Source organism: Callospermophilus lateralis, chromosome 13, assembly GCF_048772815.1.
Source record: "Callospermophilus lateralis isolate mCalLat2 chromosome 13, mCalLat2.hap1, whole genome shotgun sequence".
NCBI lineage: Eukaryota > Metazoa > Chordata > Mammalia > Rodentia > Sciuridae > Callospermophilus > Callospermophilus lateralis.
Window position 1 is genome coordinate 77,828,665 of NC_135317.1, and position 16,882 is coordinate 77,845,546.

The window sequence follows — 16,882 nt, forward strand, 5'->3', positions numbered from 1 at the left end:
AGTGTAAGTGGCTGAATCAGGGTTCTAATGTGCTGTGTGGGTGTTTTAGAAGCATCACAAAATAGCCAGGCACAGTGCTGTACCTGTAATTCCAGCTTCTACTGTAAGTTTGAGGCCAGCAACTTAATGGGCAACTTAGTAAGACGCTGTCTCAATCAGGTTTAGAAAATGGAAAAAAAAAAAAAAAGAATCACAAAATAATATTTATTCTTATCGAGCACAGTATACACTGGTATTTTCTTTTTGGTATTGGAGCTCGAACCCAGGGGTACTTAACTACTGGGCCACATCCCCAGCCCTTTATTTATTTATTATTTTGAGACAGGCTCTCTCTAAGCTGCTTAGAGCCTCGGTAAGTTGCTGAGGCTGGTTTTGAATTCACGATCCTCCTTCCTCAGCCTCCTTAGTTGCTGGGGTTACAGGTGTGTGCCACAGTGCCCAGCTAGGATTTTCTGTTCTGTTCATTAAACTAAAAAATATGCCAGTTATGATCTGCTAAACAGATTTCCCAGCCCACAGATAAGTCAAAAACCACAGCTTGAAAGGCACTGTCCTGCAGAGGCCACTCAGAGGTTGAGAGGGGAGAGTTGTAGAGGATTCTGAGGAGATGACCAGCTCCTTAGCGCTACCTGAGGAGGTGAAGGCTGCAGGGTTCTTTCCCAACAAGAAGCCTGGCTGAGAGGGGACATTGCTGGCCCTCATTTTACTCATCCTACTGGGGTCCCCTGCCTGGAGCTGAGGACCCGGGCAACAAGTTCCTGGGGCCTCTTAATGGACTGATGATGGGTATTCCAACACAGCACCCTAAGTTTTGCTTGTAGATTCTAGCTTTTTCTTTCTTTTTTTTTTTTAATCTGAAAAGGTTTTAAGGAAGGGAGGCAGCCATGTTCAAGGATGTGGACACGGCTTGGGGGAGAGTGTGGCACAGGTCTTGTGGCTCCTGGTTCATGGCTGTGTCTGCTGCAGACCCCATGGCTGACGATGGTGTTCCAGGAGGTGCGTAGGAGAGGGGACAAAGGCGCTTGCCCTGTCGGAGGTCATCACTTGGTACCTCTGTGCTCACGCCCCCGGGTGAGCCTTGGTGAGACATAGTAGAGGTTCCCTCCTGGGACACCCTGGGAGAAGTGTCACGGTCCTGGGACACCGTGGCCGCTTCTGTCCCCCCCGTGGTGCTGTCCTTCTGTAAGTCTGATGGCCATGTTGACTTCCCTGGTGGGGAAGGGGCTTCAGTCGGCGAGTCTGGTGTCTGTATTGACTTCTCCAGGTGGGAAGTGGGTTTAAATCCCAGTCAACCCGATAAAGGTGAAACCAAGGATTGGGAGGCTAGAAAAGATGGCCACCAAAGGAAGCTGTGACCCACCAGGAGGGGTCTCCATCCCTGTGGAATGAGTTAGCCAAGTTGCTGCCCCTTCTAGAACGGGGAGGAAGGAAAAGATGGGCTCAGGAGGTTCCGCCAACTCTAGGTCGTGGGAGGGAGCCCTGCACTGGCATCCGAAACGAGGGGCTGCCGGGGAGGTTGGGTACCCCAAGACGGACCCACAGGCGTCCCTGTTCTGAGGGACCTGCAGCCTGCCTTTCACGCAGCTGTCTCCCTGCGGCCAGCTTGGGTTTCCTGTGGGTCCGGGGAGCGCTCCCACACCCACCCGCCGCATCCTGTGTCAGGAAAGCCAGCTCTTCCCCATCCAGGGCCTCGCCCCCTCTCGCCAGTCCCGGTGTTTCTTTTCGTAGTTTAAAAAGTTAGGAAAATATTTTTCAGAGCTGCAGTTGCTCCTGAAGGATCGCAGCGTCCTCCCCCGGGGAGTGAGCCTTCCAAGATCACTTTATCTACTGATCCATGAGAAAATATTTACCGAGCAGGAGCCACTCTGTGCCATGCGCCAAGCGTTGTGTGGATTGTGGGACTCCATCAGGGGGCCCCCAGTACTCTTCCAGCCGCATTTCATCCTGAGGAGTAAAGGAGACCATAAATAGGAGCTTTTCCAACAGTGCACACAGTCGATGCACAAGAAGTGTGGCTTTGTTGTTGTGGGTATTACGCTCCACTCCTTCCCTGGGGCTTCTTTCTAGAGTGCCTGCCTCCTGCATCCTCCTCCCTGATGCTGTGGGGTGGCCTCCTCCGAGCACCTCCCCAGCTCTCCATCCCTCACTGGGCTGCCTCTGATGGGAGGAGGTTTTGTTGGTTGGTTTGTCCGAATCGGTCTCTAGGTTGGAAGTTCCTCACCATGGAGGCTTGGGACACTTCCTTGGAATGGACGGATGACTGGCGCATGCCCATCAATCAGTTCACCGGGGCGGGGCTTTCTGTCGGCCAAGGTGTTTTAAGAGGGGCTTTCTGGGGAGAGTGACGTTTGAGCTCAGCCTCAAAGTGGTGTCCACCCCCGCAGATTTGGATTCAAACAGGCTCCGGGGATGGAGTCTGGGGATGTCTTTTCTGGCAAAGCTTCTCAGGTTCTAAGATCATCACTGTGACTTAGGTGTGTGACCTTGAAAGACAAGGCTTGCTCTGGGGGCTGATGAGGAGTAAGCCACCTGGGGAAGAGGAATGGGGAGCAGGGCAGCCAGGAGCAGGAAGGCCTGAGGTCTTTGGGGGGAAATAAGATGTTCCGTTAGCTGGATCAGAAAACTCACCCGGAACAGTGGAGTTGGCATTTTGAAAGACGTGTGGGGGAGTCGTGGGTCTCAGATGCCCTGCCCGGAAGTAGGTGCTTATGTGGCAGGCCCCGGGGAGCAGCAAGGGGCAACATGATGAAAGGCCACTCCCTCCAGAAGAGAAATCTGCTGTATTTATTTATTTTTTTTGGGGGGGTTACTGGGGGTTGAACTCAGGGGCACTTGACCACTGACCCACACCCCCAGCCCTTGTTTGTATTTTAATTAGAGACAGGCTCTCACTGAGTTGCTTAGGGCCTTGCTGTTGCTGAGGCTGGCTTTGAACTCAGGATCCTCCTGCCTCAGCCTCCTGAGCCGCTGGGATTACAGGCGTGTGTGCCATTATGCCTGGCTACTTTCTTTTCAAAGCTCAAGGGCAGGGTCCTAAACTTGCTGTGTCACCCATTTCACTTGCTTCTTGGTGTCTAGCCTAACTCTTTCCTGCAGTCACCAGTCCCAGTTTGTCTCATAAGAGTTGGGAAGTAGCGGGTATGGCCTTGTGATGACCAAGAGAAGTCATTCTCCCACTTCTGCTAGAAAGAACCCACGTATTGTGGTGGAACAAGAGTGGGCGACAGGTTCTGGGCCAAGCTGGCAGAGCTCCGGGGCTCCTGAGTTCTGTGCTGAGACCTCTAGGGGGTGGGTTGGGGCGACGGGAGCCCCTGTGGAATGCAAAGTCCTGGATTTGTCCCTGAGGCGCTGCTCCCCCCCCCCCCCCACCTTCTGTCACATGTGCTGTCTCTTTGAAAAGTTGGCGGGCATCAGGACAGCCAGCCATCTCAGCCTCCCCTGCTCCACTGTGAGGCGGAGATGAAATGGGGGAAGCCCCCGAGATAGGCCTGGGGGGGAAAGACCAGGGAAGGGGCGCAGAGCAGGGGTGCCGAGGTTTTCCTGTGTCTCCTTGCAGTCTGCTCTGATGACTCTGGAGAGTGGGATCTCCCTGGAGCTACAGCGGTAGCAGCTGTCTTTTCCCTTCCAGTCTGCTGGGTTCGACTGTCCCAGGCTAGGGGGGGTGGTGATCAGGTAGAGAGCATCTTGTCCTCCCAGGGGCCTCCTCTGTGGTTTCCCTGGACCCTCCCTCACTTGTCTCTCGCAGGAGGGTTAGTTGGAATTCCAGAGACCTTGGTCTCTAATAAAACAGAAAGCTTCCCTTGAGCAGGGAATCTCCCCCACCCCCCGGCTCCCCTGGCAAGTGGAACATTCCATTTAAAGGGTGAAGCTTGAACAGGTGAGCTCCGGTGCAGACAGAGGGCTGGGCCACACAGGTGGGGAGAGTGTCACCTCCCCCTCTGCCGTCTTGCCAGTATGCTTGAGGGCACCTCGATTCCTGTGCCCTGGCCTCCTCCAAAAGCCAGGATGGTGAGATAGGGCTCGGAGACACCTAAGGCGGCCAGGTAAGAGGACATTCTCTCAGAAGACTGTTCTTCCCGTCTAGGGACCTTCACTTGCTCACCCACCAGGGCTGCTGTGTCCCGTAATTCCGGGGGGGTGGGGGGCACCGTTTACAATGTGCTCTACGAGAATAGCACCCTCTGGGGTTGTAGAAGCCGGAAAGTCTGAGCTACCAGATGAGTAGGAGGGCAGAATGGTACACTTCTCTGTGTTCTAGGCAAACAAAAGGGACCTTTCCAGGAAGCTTGGGGGAGGGAGTTTTCTGTAAGAGGATCCCCTGGGTGGACGCTCAGTGGGGTGGCTTGAACAGGTTTCTGCATTTGCTGCCAATTGCTTAATTAGACACCTACATGGTATTCTGTGCTAATGACCACATCTCCCAGGGAGATGACAGATAAAAGGGTAGGTAGCTTCAGAGTGCCAGACGGAGGTCTCCAGGACAGGCCACTTGAGCACGAGGTGCATGGAGATGAACATGGTGTGATTTCCTCGGGCCATGCAGACTGTGGACCATTAAGGAGTGTGAGAGGGTCATTCACCCAGTGACCCAGAAGAGAAGCAGTGGGCCCAGGTCCTTTTTCTGTCTCCAACATTTAACTTGCTTTGTGAGCTCCAAACCCCTGGCTGTGGTTTGTCCTTTTGAGAAATGGGGATGTCATCTCCTGTGCCCAGGGATTCACTGAACCAGGAGCCTGGCAATGGGTGTGCTTCGGGATATGGGCAGGCCCGGATGGAAGGCAACCAGGAGTTTGTCCAGCACCCTGCAAGTGAGGTTGGAAGGAGAGGGAGGCGGCGAGCTCGGGTGGTTGTGCAGAATGTGTCCCTGACATTCAGAACTCCAGGGCTGGGGCTGGGGCTGAGCCATGGCGCACTTGCCGGCCATGTGTGAGGCACTGGGTTCGATTCTCAGCACCACATATAAATAAATAAAATAAAGGTCCATCAAAAACTAAAAAATAGGGGCTGGGGATGTGGCTCAAGCGGTAGCGCGCTCGCCTGGCAGGCGTGCGGCCCGGGTTCGATCCTCAGCACCACATACAAACAAAGATGTTGTGTCCGCAGATAACTAAAAAATAATAAATATTAAAAATTCTCTCTCTCTCTCAGAAAAAAAGAAAAAAACTAAAAAATATTTTTAAGAAATTCAGAACTCCAACAGATGATAGTCAGGAACCATTCTGAGTTTTGAAAAATAGACTGAAGGCCCTGCTGCAAATGTCCCAGAGTTTCCCAGAGGCACATGGATGCCGGGCATACTCTGCTGTTGGCAGGGGAACTTGAGCTGGTGGTTCTTTGTGCCAACCCCCAGCACTTTCTAGCCCATCATCCTCAGCTTTGGGCTCTTGGGATGTGGGGCAAAGTGTCCCCCATCATGCCCCCCTGGGCTTCTCCTGGCTTCTCCCAGCCAAATATTTACCCAAAGCAGGGCTGCCCAGAAAGGGTGCCAGAATCCAGGTAAGTCTTGTGTTTGTGCTGCTCAAATAATGCCGTGCTTCATGGGCCACAGCCCCACTGTGAGGCCCAGAGCAGGCTCTGCAAAGGCAGGCTGTGGGAAGACTCAGGGTGAGCACCACATGAGCTAGGGAGAGGCCACGCCGCCCCTGGGTGTCTCTGGGACACTGGCATCCTGACTTTGGATGGTCTCTGGTCTTACTTCCTCCATCCCAGGAAGGTGTGAATGGCTCAGGAGGGTGGAATCTGGTGAGGCCCTGTAGGGCAGCTGTCTGCCATCTCTCTCTCTCTCCTGTGTTTCTGACAGCATAGTCATTTCTGCCCATGCCAGGGACACATTAAGGTCGGTAGAAATGATCAACTGTCATAGAAGCACTGGATTGTGGCAAAAAAGACCGAATTCTGAAGTTGGCTTTGAATTTTGGCTTTGCCGCTTAGGACCACAGGATTTAGGGCAAGTTGGCAAACTCCTTTGATTTCTTGTGCTGTAAGTGGAACTCTTGCTGGGGGCTGGGGGTGCATACTTGTCATTCCAGAGACTCAGGAGGCTGAGGCAGGAGGATAGGCTGAGGCAGGAGGATTCCAAGTTTGAAGCCAGCTTCATCACCTTAGAGACCCTGTTTCAAAAGAGAAAAGAAGAGGGGCTGGGGATGTTGTTCAGTGATAAAGTGCCCCTGAGTTCAATTAAAATGAAAGAAAAGGGCTAGGGCTGTGGCTCAGCAGTAGAGTGCTCGCCTAGCCCATGCGAGGCCCTGGGTTCAATCCTCAGCACCATATAAAAATAAATCAGTAAAATAAAGGTACTATATCCAACTACAACTAAAAAATAAATATTAAAAAAAAAAAAAGAAAAGAAAGTGGGCCTCTTTCCACCTACCTAGAGTTTCTGTGAGACTTAAATAAGACCATATGCATAAAGGACCAGATGGTGCCATCTTAATGCCTATTTTAAGAAGTGAGGGTGGGCAATGGACTGGGACCAGAGGAAGCACTTTGGCTTTTTAGGGGTTCAGTTTAGATCTTAGGATGCATTTTAGAGATCTGTGCAGCCATGGAGGATCGTGAAGTTTCCTCCCATAAAGAAATAAAATGATTCCCTTTACAGAGTGTAACCTGAGTGCTCTCATGTTGGGAAGCTGGAAAAGGAACTATATTCAGTTTCATTCAATAAACATTTTTGAGCAAAGGTATTTTCAGTTTTTCTTCCCAAGAGTCAATGATTTTGTGTCTTTAAAAACCCTTTGAACATCTTGGAAGGAAGAAATATTTGAAAACTCTATTATATTTGGCAGTTTTCATTAGTTTTTTGTTATGCACGCAGGAAGTCTCATCTGTTTGGTTCCAAAAGTAGAAACAATGGGTGGAAGCAGAAAAGCTTTCCAACAACGGCAAGGTCCCTTCCAAAACGTGAGCCTGCTGTCCCCACAGCAGTCCATGGAGCACGTGGATGATCGTCTTTATCTTCCATGGTTTCCATGGAGGGTTTCCAGCACTGGATGCAGGAGCAGGCTGCTTACTGCTGGGGTCCCTCCCAAATGTAAGAGCCTCTTGTTTGGGGATCAACAAACCCCCAGCTGATACAGGAGGGGGAGTTTCCCTACTCTGCAGGTTAAAGCACCAGGGATTGGAATTAGGGGGAAATTCCCCTGGGGTTTCCTGACTTCCCTTTCCAAACAGGCTCCTTTTCTTTGGATCCAATTCCCACTGGCATCTTTTTTTTTTTTTTTTTTTTTTTTTTTTTTAGGTACTGGGGATCAAACTCAGGGGTGCTTAATCACTAAACCATATCCCCAGCACACACACCCGCCATGCTTTTTTTTTTCTTTATTGAGACAGGGACTCACTAAATTGCTGAGGCTGGCCTCAAACTTGTGATCCTCCTGCTTCAGCCTCTGGAGCTGCTGGATTACAGGTGTGCGCCACTGCACCCGGCTCCACTCTGACACCTTTCTTCTCCCTAAATGTGCTTTACTTCCACCTCTTCCAAAGGCTTTGAGCTTTTGTGCACTTTCAATCTGCTGCATGGTGCAGAACCAGCTTCTCTTCCAGGTGGATCTTTTCCTGTATGCCTGACCAGCTCCAGCAGGCTGGGAGGGTAGAATCGCGCAGGGTATACTGCATTCCTTCTAGGCACACACGTGGGAGCCAGCCCAGAGGGAAAGCAGGGAGTTGCCACAAAAAGCTCAGTCCTTGTAGAGTTCCCCCTGTTCCTTGGATTTTAGCTTTACCTACACAGCTGAGGGTGTGAGGCTGGGTGTCAACAACCACTGAGTGGCAAGGACAGCAGGAGTGGAGCGGGTGATGGTAGATGCCCAGTAGTGGGCTAATGCATCTTGGTGAACTGGGCCAGTGGACTGTGGATCTGATTCCTGTTGGCTGAGAGGTATGAAGGGAGAGAGTGAGAGCTAGCCTAGCAGATATGAACCCATCTGACTTAATATTAACACTGATGGAAATAAGACCACTGAGGTGGGGAAGCCACTGATAATTGTGGGGTTTTGGTTTCTTTGTTTTGGTTTGGTTGGCACTAGGGATTGAACCCAGGGTACTTAACCACTTTTTTTGTGTTGTATTTAGAGATAGGTCTTGCTGAGTTAGTTGCTTGGGGCCTCACTTACTTGCTGAGGCTGGCTTTGAACTCGTGATCCTCCTGCCTCAGCCTCCTGAGCTGCTGGGATTACAGGTGTGCACCACCTGCCCGCCTACTAATAATTGTTTTAACCTGCGTAGGTTATTTTATTCAAATGGTACAGAAAAGTCCTCTGCAAAGGTCTCCTTCCTGCCCATCTCTGATCTACCCGGTGTCCACTGTGTCCTTCCTGAGATGCTGTAAGCCAAGGGTCAGCCAACTATGACCCACGGCCCAAGTTTGGCCCACCACCTAATTTCGTATAATCCATGCACTAAGAATGGTGTTTACATTTTAAACAGTTGGGAAAAAATCAAAAGAAGATTGTTTCGTGATACGTGAAAATTAATATGACATTTGGACTTCGGCTTTCACAGGTGGCGTTTTGGTGACAGTCACGCTTGTGCATTTATACTCATTGTCTCTGGCTGTTTTTGTTTTACAAAGCCAGAACTGAGTAGTTGCAAGAGTCTGTGGCCCATGAAGCTGGAAATGTATCATCTCATCCTTTACCTAGGTTTGTTGACTCTAGAAATAAAACAAATAAAATATAGGTAGTTATAAATTATTTTTGACATAAATGGTAGCATATTTAATGAATTCTGCCTTCATTCACTTTGCCTTGGAGCCAGTACCATACCAACACTGTAATAAAATAAAATATTTATTTATTTATTTATGGTACTGGGGATTGAACCCAGGGCTACTCTACCTCAGTCCTTTTGATTTATTTTGAGTTAGGGTCTCACTAAGTTGCCCAGACTTGCAATCCTCTGGCCTCAGTCTCCCCAATAGCTGTGCACCACCACCCCTGACTTAGAGTCAATTTGATTTTAGACATGCTGGGTTTAAGGCAAAGACCAGTTACCCAGGGCCTGGGTAGACTCCTGGAAATAATTGCTCAGTAGGTGGATGGGTTCATGGTCTGGAAGCTTGGAGCCTGGGGGTGGAGATCTGAGGAACAACTGTGGGGAGGTCTTCAGTGGGGATATGCCTGTGACACTGCAGATCAAAGATGTCCCTGGACGGAAATGAAGTGCTGTTCATAGTAAACTGTGAAGGTTAATAGGTTGACAGAAAGGCAGTGAATGAGAAGCATTAAACTAACCCTGAAGGAACAGTAAATACTAAAGGCAATTGATAGATCTCTTCTTGATTCAGAAATAATCTAATAAGAGGAAGTGTTGAATGGTGAGCAGAGGAGAGCCATGGATATTTGTAGAGTGCCTACTGTGTGTCTCCTGCCGTACACATGGTCCTCACCACTATTTTTTTTCTTTTGTACTAGGGATTGAACCCAGGGGTGCTTCACCACCAAGCCACATCCCCAGCTCCCCCCCCCCCTTTAAAAAATAATTTTTAGTTGGACACAATAGTTTTATTTAATTTGTTTATTTTTGTGTGTTGCTGAGGATTAAACCCAGGGCTTTGCACTCTACCGCTGAGCCACAACCCCAGCCCTCCCCAGCCCTTTTTGTTTTTATTTTGAGACAGGGTGCCAAGTTGCTGAGGGCCTCATTAAGTTGCTGAGGCTGACTTTAAACTTGTGATCCTCCTGCCTCAGCCTCCCGAGTTGCTGGGATTACAGGCGCTCATCATCGTGCCCAGCACACGGTCCCTTATTTAACTGTTACTCTCTGAGGTTGTATTATTAACTCATTTTACAAATGAGGAAATGGAGGCTCAGGGAGGTTAAGGGACCTTTTTCTCACCATCAGTGAGTGATTCAAGTGAGTATCTATTTGCAATAAGGCCTCTTCTTTCCCTTGTATCAACTAAGGTACCATCTTGGGCTGGGAGCCCTCCTGGGCTTTGCCAACCCATTTCTGGTCCCAGCTCTCTCATATGCAAAAGAGGCATTTGTCACCGTGCCTGCTGCAGTCTTTTCCTGTTCTCACCTAGCCTGAATCTATTATGGGTGAAAACATAAGGGAAAGAGATGGTCCTCTAAGAGTGAAATGCAGAAAACTGGAAGAGGAGAGGAAGGTAAGTTCAGCCCTTTGTATGTATCAGACCCAGCTCTCTGGCAGATCCTTAGAGGAGAATATTATTCCTTGATCTGGAGGAAGATTCTGCAGTCTCTGTGCCTAGGCCGGGAACTTGCCTATCACCCTCATTCCACAATCCCGAGCTCTGCTGAATTAAGTACCTGCATTTGAACTGCAGGAGGCGTTGGGGCTGGAGAGCAGTGGACAGCGCTGGGCAGGTCTCTGGGTGCCTGTGCTGTGGCTCGCTTTCTGAGGAGCTGCAGCTAGGGGGCTGTCTGATGTTACTGAGGAGCGGTGGGGTGGGAGCCAGGGGAAGGCGAGGGCGTGAGCCATCAGGCTCCAGGAGCCGGGGGTGTGAGTGTGTTTATGTAGGACCCGGCCAACCTGCAGTTTCAGATTTCAGAGCCAGCTTGCCGGGGAGACTTGCCCTCGGTTTTCAGTCCGTGCTGGAGCAGGGAGAGAGCCCACACCAGAGTCTTGCTGGGGAGCTGGGGAAATTCTCCCTCCCGGGGCTCTCTCCCTGTCTCCTTCCTTCTCACGCACGAGGGCTGCATGGTCCACCCTGGGCAGTGTTCTTGCAACCAGGAGTTTTGCTTCTTTGCTTCCTGGTCAGCGTCTGCCATCTCCTAGTTGGGTTCCGACTTTCAGCATGAAAGGTAAAATCAGGGTTCCTGGGAATCTCGGCTGGAAAGAACTGGGCTACCCAAACCTGTGGGGAGGACCAGGGAGAATGATGCATGTGCTGGACACAGAGGACTATGTCCTAGCAAGGGATGAGACAAGAGAAAGAGGGAGAGAGACTGTGTGTGTGTGTGTGTGTGTGTTGCATGCGCGTGCGGGTCTGGGGCATGCCCTTTCGTAGTTGGGATGCAAATCACCTTTTCCTCTTTCCTTTCATTCCTCTTTCTCTCCTGACAAATAAGAATGTCCCATAAATGTCCATCTTCCTGGGGTTTCCATCAAGAAGTTAGTGAACATTTTTAATTTTTGGAATAGAATGTGAATATTTCCTCACTTGGCGTCAGGGGTTGCAGAGAGAATTTAGAGACGTTGTCCACACTGGAGATGCATAACCTAGAGTCAGCTCTGGGTTTTTATTTTATTTATTTATTTAAGTACCTGGGATTGAACTCAGGGGCGATCGACCACTGAACCCCATCCCCAGCCCTATTTTGTACTTTATTTAGAGACAGGGTCTCACTAAGTTGCTTAGTGCCTCACTGTTGCTGAGGCTGGCTTTGAACTTGCAATCCTCCTGCCTCAGCCTCCAGAGCTGCTGGGATCACAGGTGTGCACCACCACGCTAACTGTGACCGGTGTGATTCCAGCCTGGGCTCCGTGTGCAGTTAGACCGAACCAGCCTAAGGATTCCTAGCTCCCAGACCAGTGCCAGGAGCACTTTCTTCTGCCTCAGAATGGAACAGGAAGGAGGCCAATGCCTTGGATGGGTGGGGCTGGCATTCAGCCTGAAAACAAATTTGGGTGGGGAGGTGATTGGTGGGTGGTGGGTGAGGCTGGCTGAATGCAGCTCTGTCTTCTCTGTTCATTTCCTGTGTTATCAGTGGCAAGGAACAGAGATCAGAGAACTACCTTGTACAGGGGGTTGGTGGGCGGGCAGCCTGGCCTAGCTGCCAAGACCCATTTGAGCAGTGGCTGGCCCTGTGGCAGCACATGCTGTGGGGCTGGATCCAGCAAGAGAGGTGGGTGGGCCGGGATGAATGGGACTCAGCAAGAGGCTGGAGGTGGTTTTTGTAAAGCAGATTGGGGTGGGGAGATATGCTTTGGTCTAGGAGCGTCCTGGAGAGAGCTGGAGGCAGAAACCTAGGGTGGTTATAAAGGAAATAAGAAGTGGGGGCTGGGGAGCCCCAAACTCTGATGCATTCCAGACTTGCAGCCCATCCAGAGATCTCAACTCTGCAGAGAGATAATCTGGGATAGGTGAGAAAACCAGGGTTCGCCTACTCACTTCTGAATAAAATGAGATGATGTGAGCTGGGCACCATGCAGTAAAAACATATTTTGAACACACAAAATCAGACGGTGCAGTTGAATTTGGGAGGCAATCACATTGCTGTTTGTTAGACAACATAATTAATAGTTTGTACAGTTATTTTTGAAACTTTGGGTATTTAAGAAAATTTTTAGATTTATATCGCTAGCTACTTCCAAATAGAATTTGCAGCATTAATGTATGTTTGGTAGATGGTGCTGTGCGTGATTTTGAACAACAGATAGTCATAACCATCTTTTGTTTGATTGCATTGTTCTTTTGTGCTCAGAAGCAGAGCAGTTTTGTATTTCCACTGTCAGTCAAGTACAAATCAGCAGGTGCCCCTGCGAGGTCCCAGGGAGCATTTGGAGCTGCTTCTGCCCCCTAGGGTCACCCAGATTGAAGTTTGTCCCTACAGTACAGATAAGGAAACAGAAATCAAAAGATGCTGCTGGGATTAGAGGTTGGATCTTAATTCGAACTCTTGCCACAGGTTAGTCAGCAGAAGGGTAAGGGTTAGAATTAAGATCCAGTCCTAACCCAGTGTGCCATACTGTGTACCTGGCGTACTTCCCCCTGCCCCATGACAGAGTCCTTCTTGTATGTATGTCCCTGAACCTGTTCATCCACCATACTTTCCACAGCAGGGTAATGAGAAGGAAGCCATAATCTGTGAAAGGCAGAATGGAAAAACTGCTCCCTGGGATGGATTCTGTCTTCTCTGGGCTGTGAATTGTGCAATTAAATAACATCAGAGGTTTCATGCTTATGTTATATTGCTGGTTTGATGGTCTGTGCCACTCACCATAAATTGACTTTATGTCTTGGATTGTTTTTTCCCCCCAGTGCTGGGACAGAACCCAGGGCCTCGTGTGTACTAGGCAGGCCTCTACTCCTGAGCTACATCTAGTCATCCAATAATTCTTGGCTTGAGGCAAATTGCCTTCTTCTCTTTGAATTATGCATGCCTTCCTGAACAGGCCAAGGGGACGGTAAAATTCAGGGGCTCTCAGAAACTTGGGAGGTCCATTAGGGAGGAAGATGCTTGCCAAATACGAACACTTGATTTATACAATAATCAACATGCGTTCGTGCTTTGTAATTGGCAGAGTGTCTTCACATAAGCAAAGATAGCATGCCTGTCCCCTCTCTTCCACGCATGTCCAATTGGGAAGGTCTAAGTCTCCAAGGATTAGGAGTTTTCTTTTAGTTCTTAGGCTCCAGCCAAAACTGATATAGAGTTCATCTAGCCTACTGATTCCCAAATTTTGGTCCATGGAAGAGTTTACGCCAGTCTGAGGCATTGTGAGAAAAGCAGGGGAAATGTACTCGATTATTTATTTATTTATTTTTCCAGAAAGCAAGATGTATTTAGTTAAAATGTATTTCTGTGCGGATAGGAGATGAGCTAAAATATTTTGAGGTTACAGCATTCTGATTCTTTTCATGAACTGATGGTGAGAATAGATGGTAGCTGGGCTTTTAAAATGTCCTTATTTGGCAAAATAAAAAGTTGGCAACCTTCTATTGGTTCCTCAAATTTCTTTTTCTTTCTTTTTTTTTTTTTTGAAATTTTACTGGTCCATGAAATCCAAAAAGTTTTGCCTCCAGGATCTTCCCCAAACAGACTCCCTGATAAGGCCTCTTTGGAGCAGATTCTTGAAAATTTGAAATCTGATCTTGCTACCATCACTCTTTCTCTGTGGGTCCTTTGAACATGATGAGTCTTGGCTTCTACATTCTGAATCTGTAAGAAGTTCTTGTCTCTGGCACAAGGCCACCAGCAAAGGGATGTGCCCTGCTTCCTCTTCCCCTGTGTTCTGAATGACAGGCAGCAGACCTTCCTTTCTCTGAGGGGCTGTGGACTGGGCCTTGCCAGTTCCTATTCCCACACTCATCTTCTAGAATTGTTGGAAGTCATCTTCCTTCCATCCTTGGAAAAGATGGAAGGGGATGTGTGGGCTGTATTTTGGGAACAGCACAAGATATATTTTACATTTATTTGGGTCCTTTGTGTCTAGTGTCAATCATTCAGAAACAAGGTGGTCAAGAGACAAGGCCATTTAAAAAAAAAAAAAATCTCAGTGTCAGGTTTTGAAGTGGTGGGTCTATTTGAGCTCTTGAGTTTAGACTGGAGCTTTTCCAACTCTGTACTCTTGAAGACATTGGAGTGTCTGAGTCCTTCTACCTTTGAGGAGTCAGGCCTGGAATTGTAACAAACACGTGGGATTCCCCAGGCAGATCCCCAGCTGCCAGGACCCGAGACACGGATTGGTGTGCACATGTGTGCAGACTTGTATAAGTGAAAGCTCTCAGGGAAAAACTAGTTTCAAACCACCCTGGAAACTGAACTAGAGGCTCTTTTTTTTTTTTTTTTTTTTTTTTTTTTTGAGGTTCATCCCAAGGCCCTTTTTTAGAAAACACAGGAACTTCTTTTTGGGAGAGAATTTTCTAATTTTCCCACCCCATTTTCATGTTCTGCAACACGAAAGCAGTCAATTTCCTAAATTAGGAAGGCTGTTAAATTTGGGGGACGGGGGGCAGAGAGAAGTAGGATAAGCTAGTAGGGGGAACATCAGGTTCTAATCTGGGAGACCAAGCCAAGGTGCCTGAGATTTCTCCCTGCCCCAGGGTTTCTGGTTGGTGCTGGGTCAACCCAGGGGCCTGGCGCTTAGAACCGTAGCACAGACAACCTCTGACAGATGATGGATGCCACAGACCTGTGTGTATGAACTGAGGGGGGGGACCCAAATGAAGGAGGATCCAGGAAGTGCATGTTGAAGTTCTCTGCACTCTGCAGGCATGCTGGAATCCTACCACTATGGGGTGTATGTGGGGGGGTGGCGGGGGGGGGGGCGCCGCAAGGTTTGAGGCAGGAAGAGGGCAAGGTAGAAGCTGGTTTTGGCAACTTAGGGAGACCCTGTCTCAAAATTTTAAAAAGACTGGATGTCGCTCAGTGGTTAGAGCACTTGCCTAATGTGTGCCAGCCCCTGGGTTCAATCTCAATTACTGAAAGAAAAAAAAAAAAAGCATCTTTTCTGAGATGCTCAAGCCAGGAGGGTAGAAGGAATGAACCGTCCAGCTTGGCTTCTTCTGAATGCAAAGGTCAAGAACATGACACAGACCTTTTATTTGGTTTTGTTTGTTTAGGTACTGGTGATTGAACCCGGGGGCACTTAGCCACTGAGCCGTATCCCCAGCCATTTGTGTTTTATTTTTTTTGAGACAGGGTCTCTTTAAGTTACTGCAGCTGGCTTTGAACTCAGGATCGTCCTGCCTCAGCCTCCCGAGCTGCTGGGATTACAGGCGTGTGCCACCACGCCTGGCATGACTGGGACCTTTAAAGACAGTCCTGGGTTTATCATGGGTAGGCCATGGAAATTGTATCGCCACTCCTGGGCCACCTTTGTCTCTAACTTGCTTTGTGGTCTTGGGCAACTCCGTCCATGTCTTCTGGCCTCAGATGCTTCGTCTGTGAGATGAGGGAATTGAATTGAATTGCCACCAGTCTGACGCTTAACTCTGCCTGCTTCAGTGCTCCACCTGACAGTGGGGACTCTCCAAGAACATAGGGTAGACCTGACCATTCTGAGAGAAGAGCGTCCCCTACCTCAGCCAGCACTGCAGGTCTCCCGCAGTTGGATTGCCTGCCTGTTGGAAGGTGGCTTAAGGTGGCAGGATGGAGCCTGGCTGGGTATCTGGCAGATCCAGGGTCAGAACTGAGAAGCCCACTTAGGTGACTGTGCCTCAGAGAAGGTTGAGTCATACAGTGACCCACCAGTTCCTACCACGTCTGGCTAGAGCCAAGAGATCTGAGGAATGGAATTGCCCAAGGTTGTTCACTGTTACTGACCAGGACTGGTTTCTCCTTTTAAAAGCCTCCCGGGGCCATGAGATGGCATCAGGAGAAACATGCCAAACCTGTTCCACTGTATGTTGCAGGTGTCTGTCCCCCTCACCTTCGGAGTCCCATCTTCATCGTCACCCTCACACTCAGAAGATTTTCCTTCCTTTCGTCCAGGTGCCTGCAAACCCAGATCCCCCTTCTCATGGTGTGTCCTTGTTTGGGTCACGTATTCCCCTGGGATGCCTCTAGGGAATAGGTGATGCGGATGAGCTGTGGGGTGGTAGGGCAGAGAGGGCTGGAAGCCCAGTGAGGTGGGGAGTCGGGAGGCATGTTTGGAATCCCGAGGCATGTCTGTACCTGAAGTCCAACCAAATAATAACAACACACTGCCTCTACCAGTCTGCTGGGCGTAGAAAAGCAGCAGGGTTTTATGGGCCGGTCTTTGGATCGTCTCCCCTGCCCCATACCAACTTGCGTCCCAGGGAGCCAGCTCCGGGCTGCAGGAACCCAGAGATCCTCTCCAGGTTGGAGGTGAGGCAAGGGGCTTTGAATGGCTGTCACGAGTGTCAGTATCTTAAGCTTAAATAACTCTGGTGACTGTCCTGAAATCCCTGTCTTTGGGGACTAAGCTGTGGTTATAGAGTCCTACACTTCATTATTGGAAACTTGCAGGGCCTGTGGAGCTTAGCTCAGTACATGGTACATACTGCGTATTACATAAAGCCTTCAGCACGCACTGAGCAGCCCCACCATCAGACATTTAATAATGCTGCAGCAAGACTTATCTAAAGAGTCACGTAAGTGGGATGCATAAAGAGTCTCATACCAGGTCAGGTTATGTTCTGCTGCCAGATAGGTTCAAGTCTGGTTGGGTTTTGCTGCCAGTTGAGTTAGGAAAAACAAAACAAAAAAACACTTTGTTTTTAGCTGTCTGT

The 16,882-nt window shown here is 49.3% G+C and overlaps 1 protein-coding gene across 10 annotated transcripts in view; it reads left to right on the top strand.

The window, feature by feature from the left end:
• The window catches only part of Plekha6 (pleckstrin homology domain containing A6), a 137,087-nt gene that overhangs the window by 48,955 nt on the left and 71,250 nt on the right, over window positions 1–16,882 (top strand). Inside the window, exon 1 of one of the 10 annotated variants that reach the window (XM_076831721.1) lies at window positions 10,680–10,766. The exons of the other annotated variants lie outside the window; for them this stretch is intronic. The gene's annotated coding sequence lies outside the window, so the exon portion shown is untranslated. Of the gene's footprint in view, window positions 1–10,679; window positions 10,767–16,882 lie in introns of those variants that run through there. 10 annotated transcript variants of the gene reach the window in all.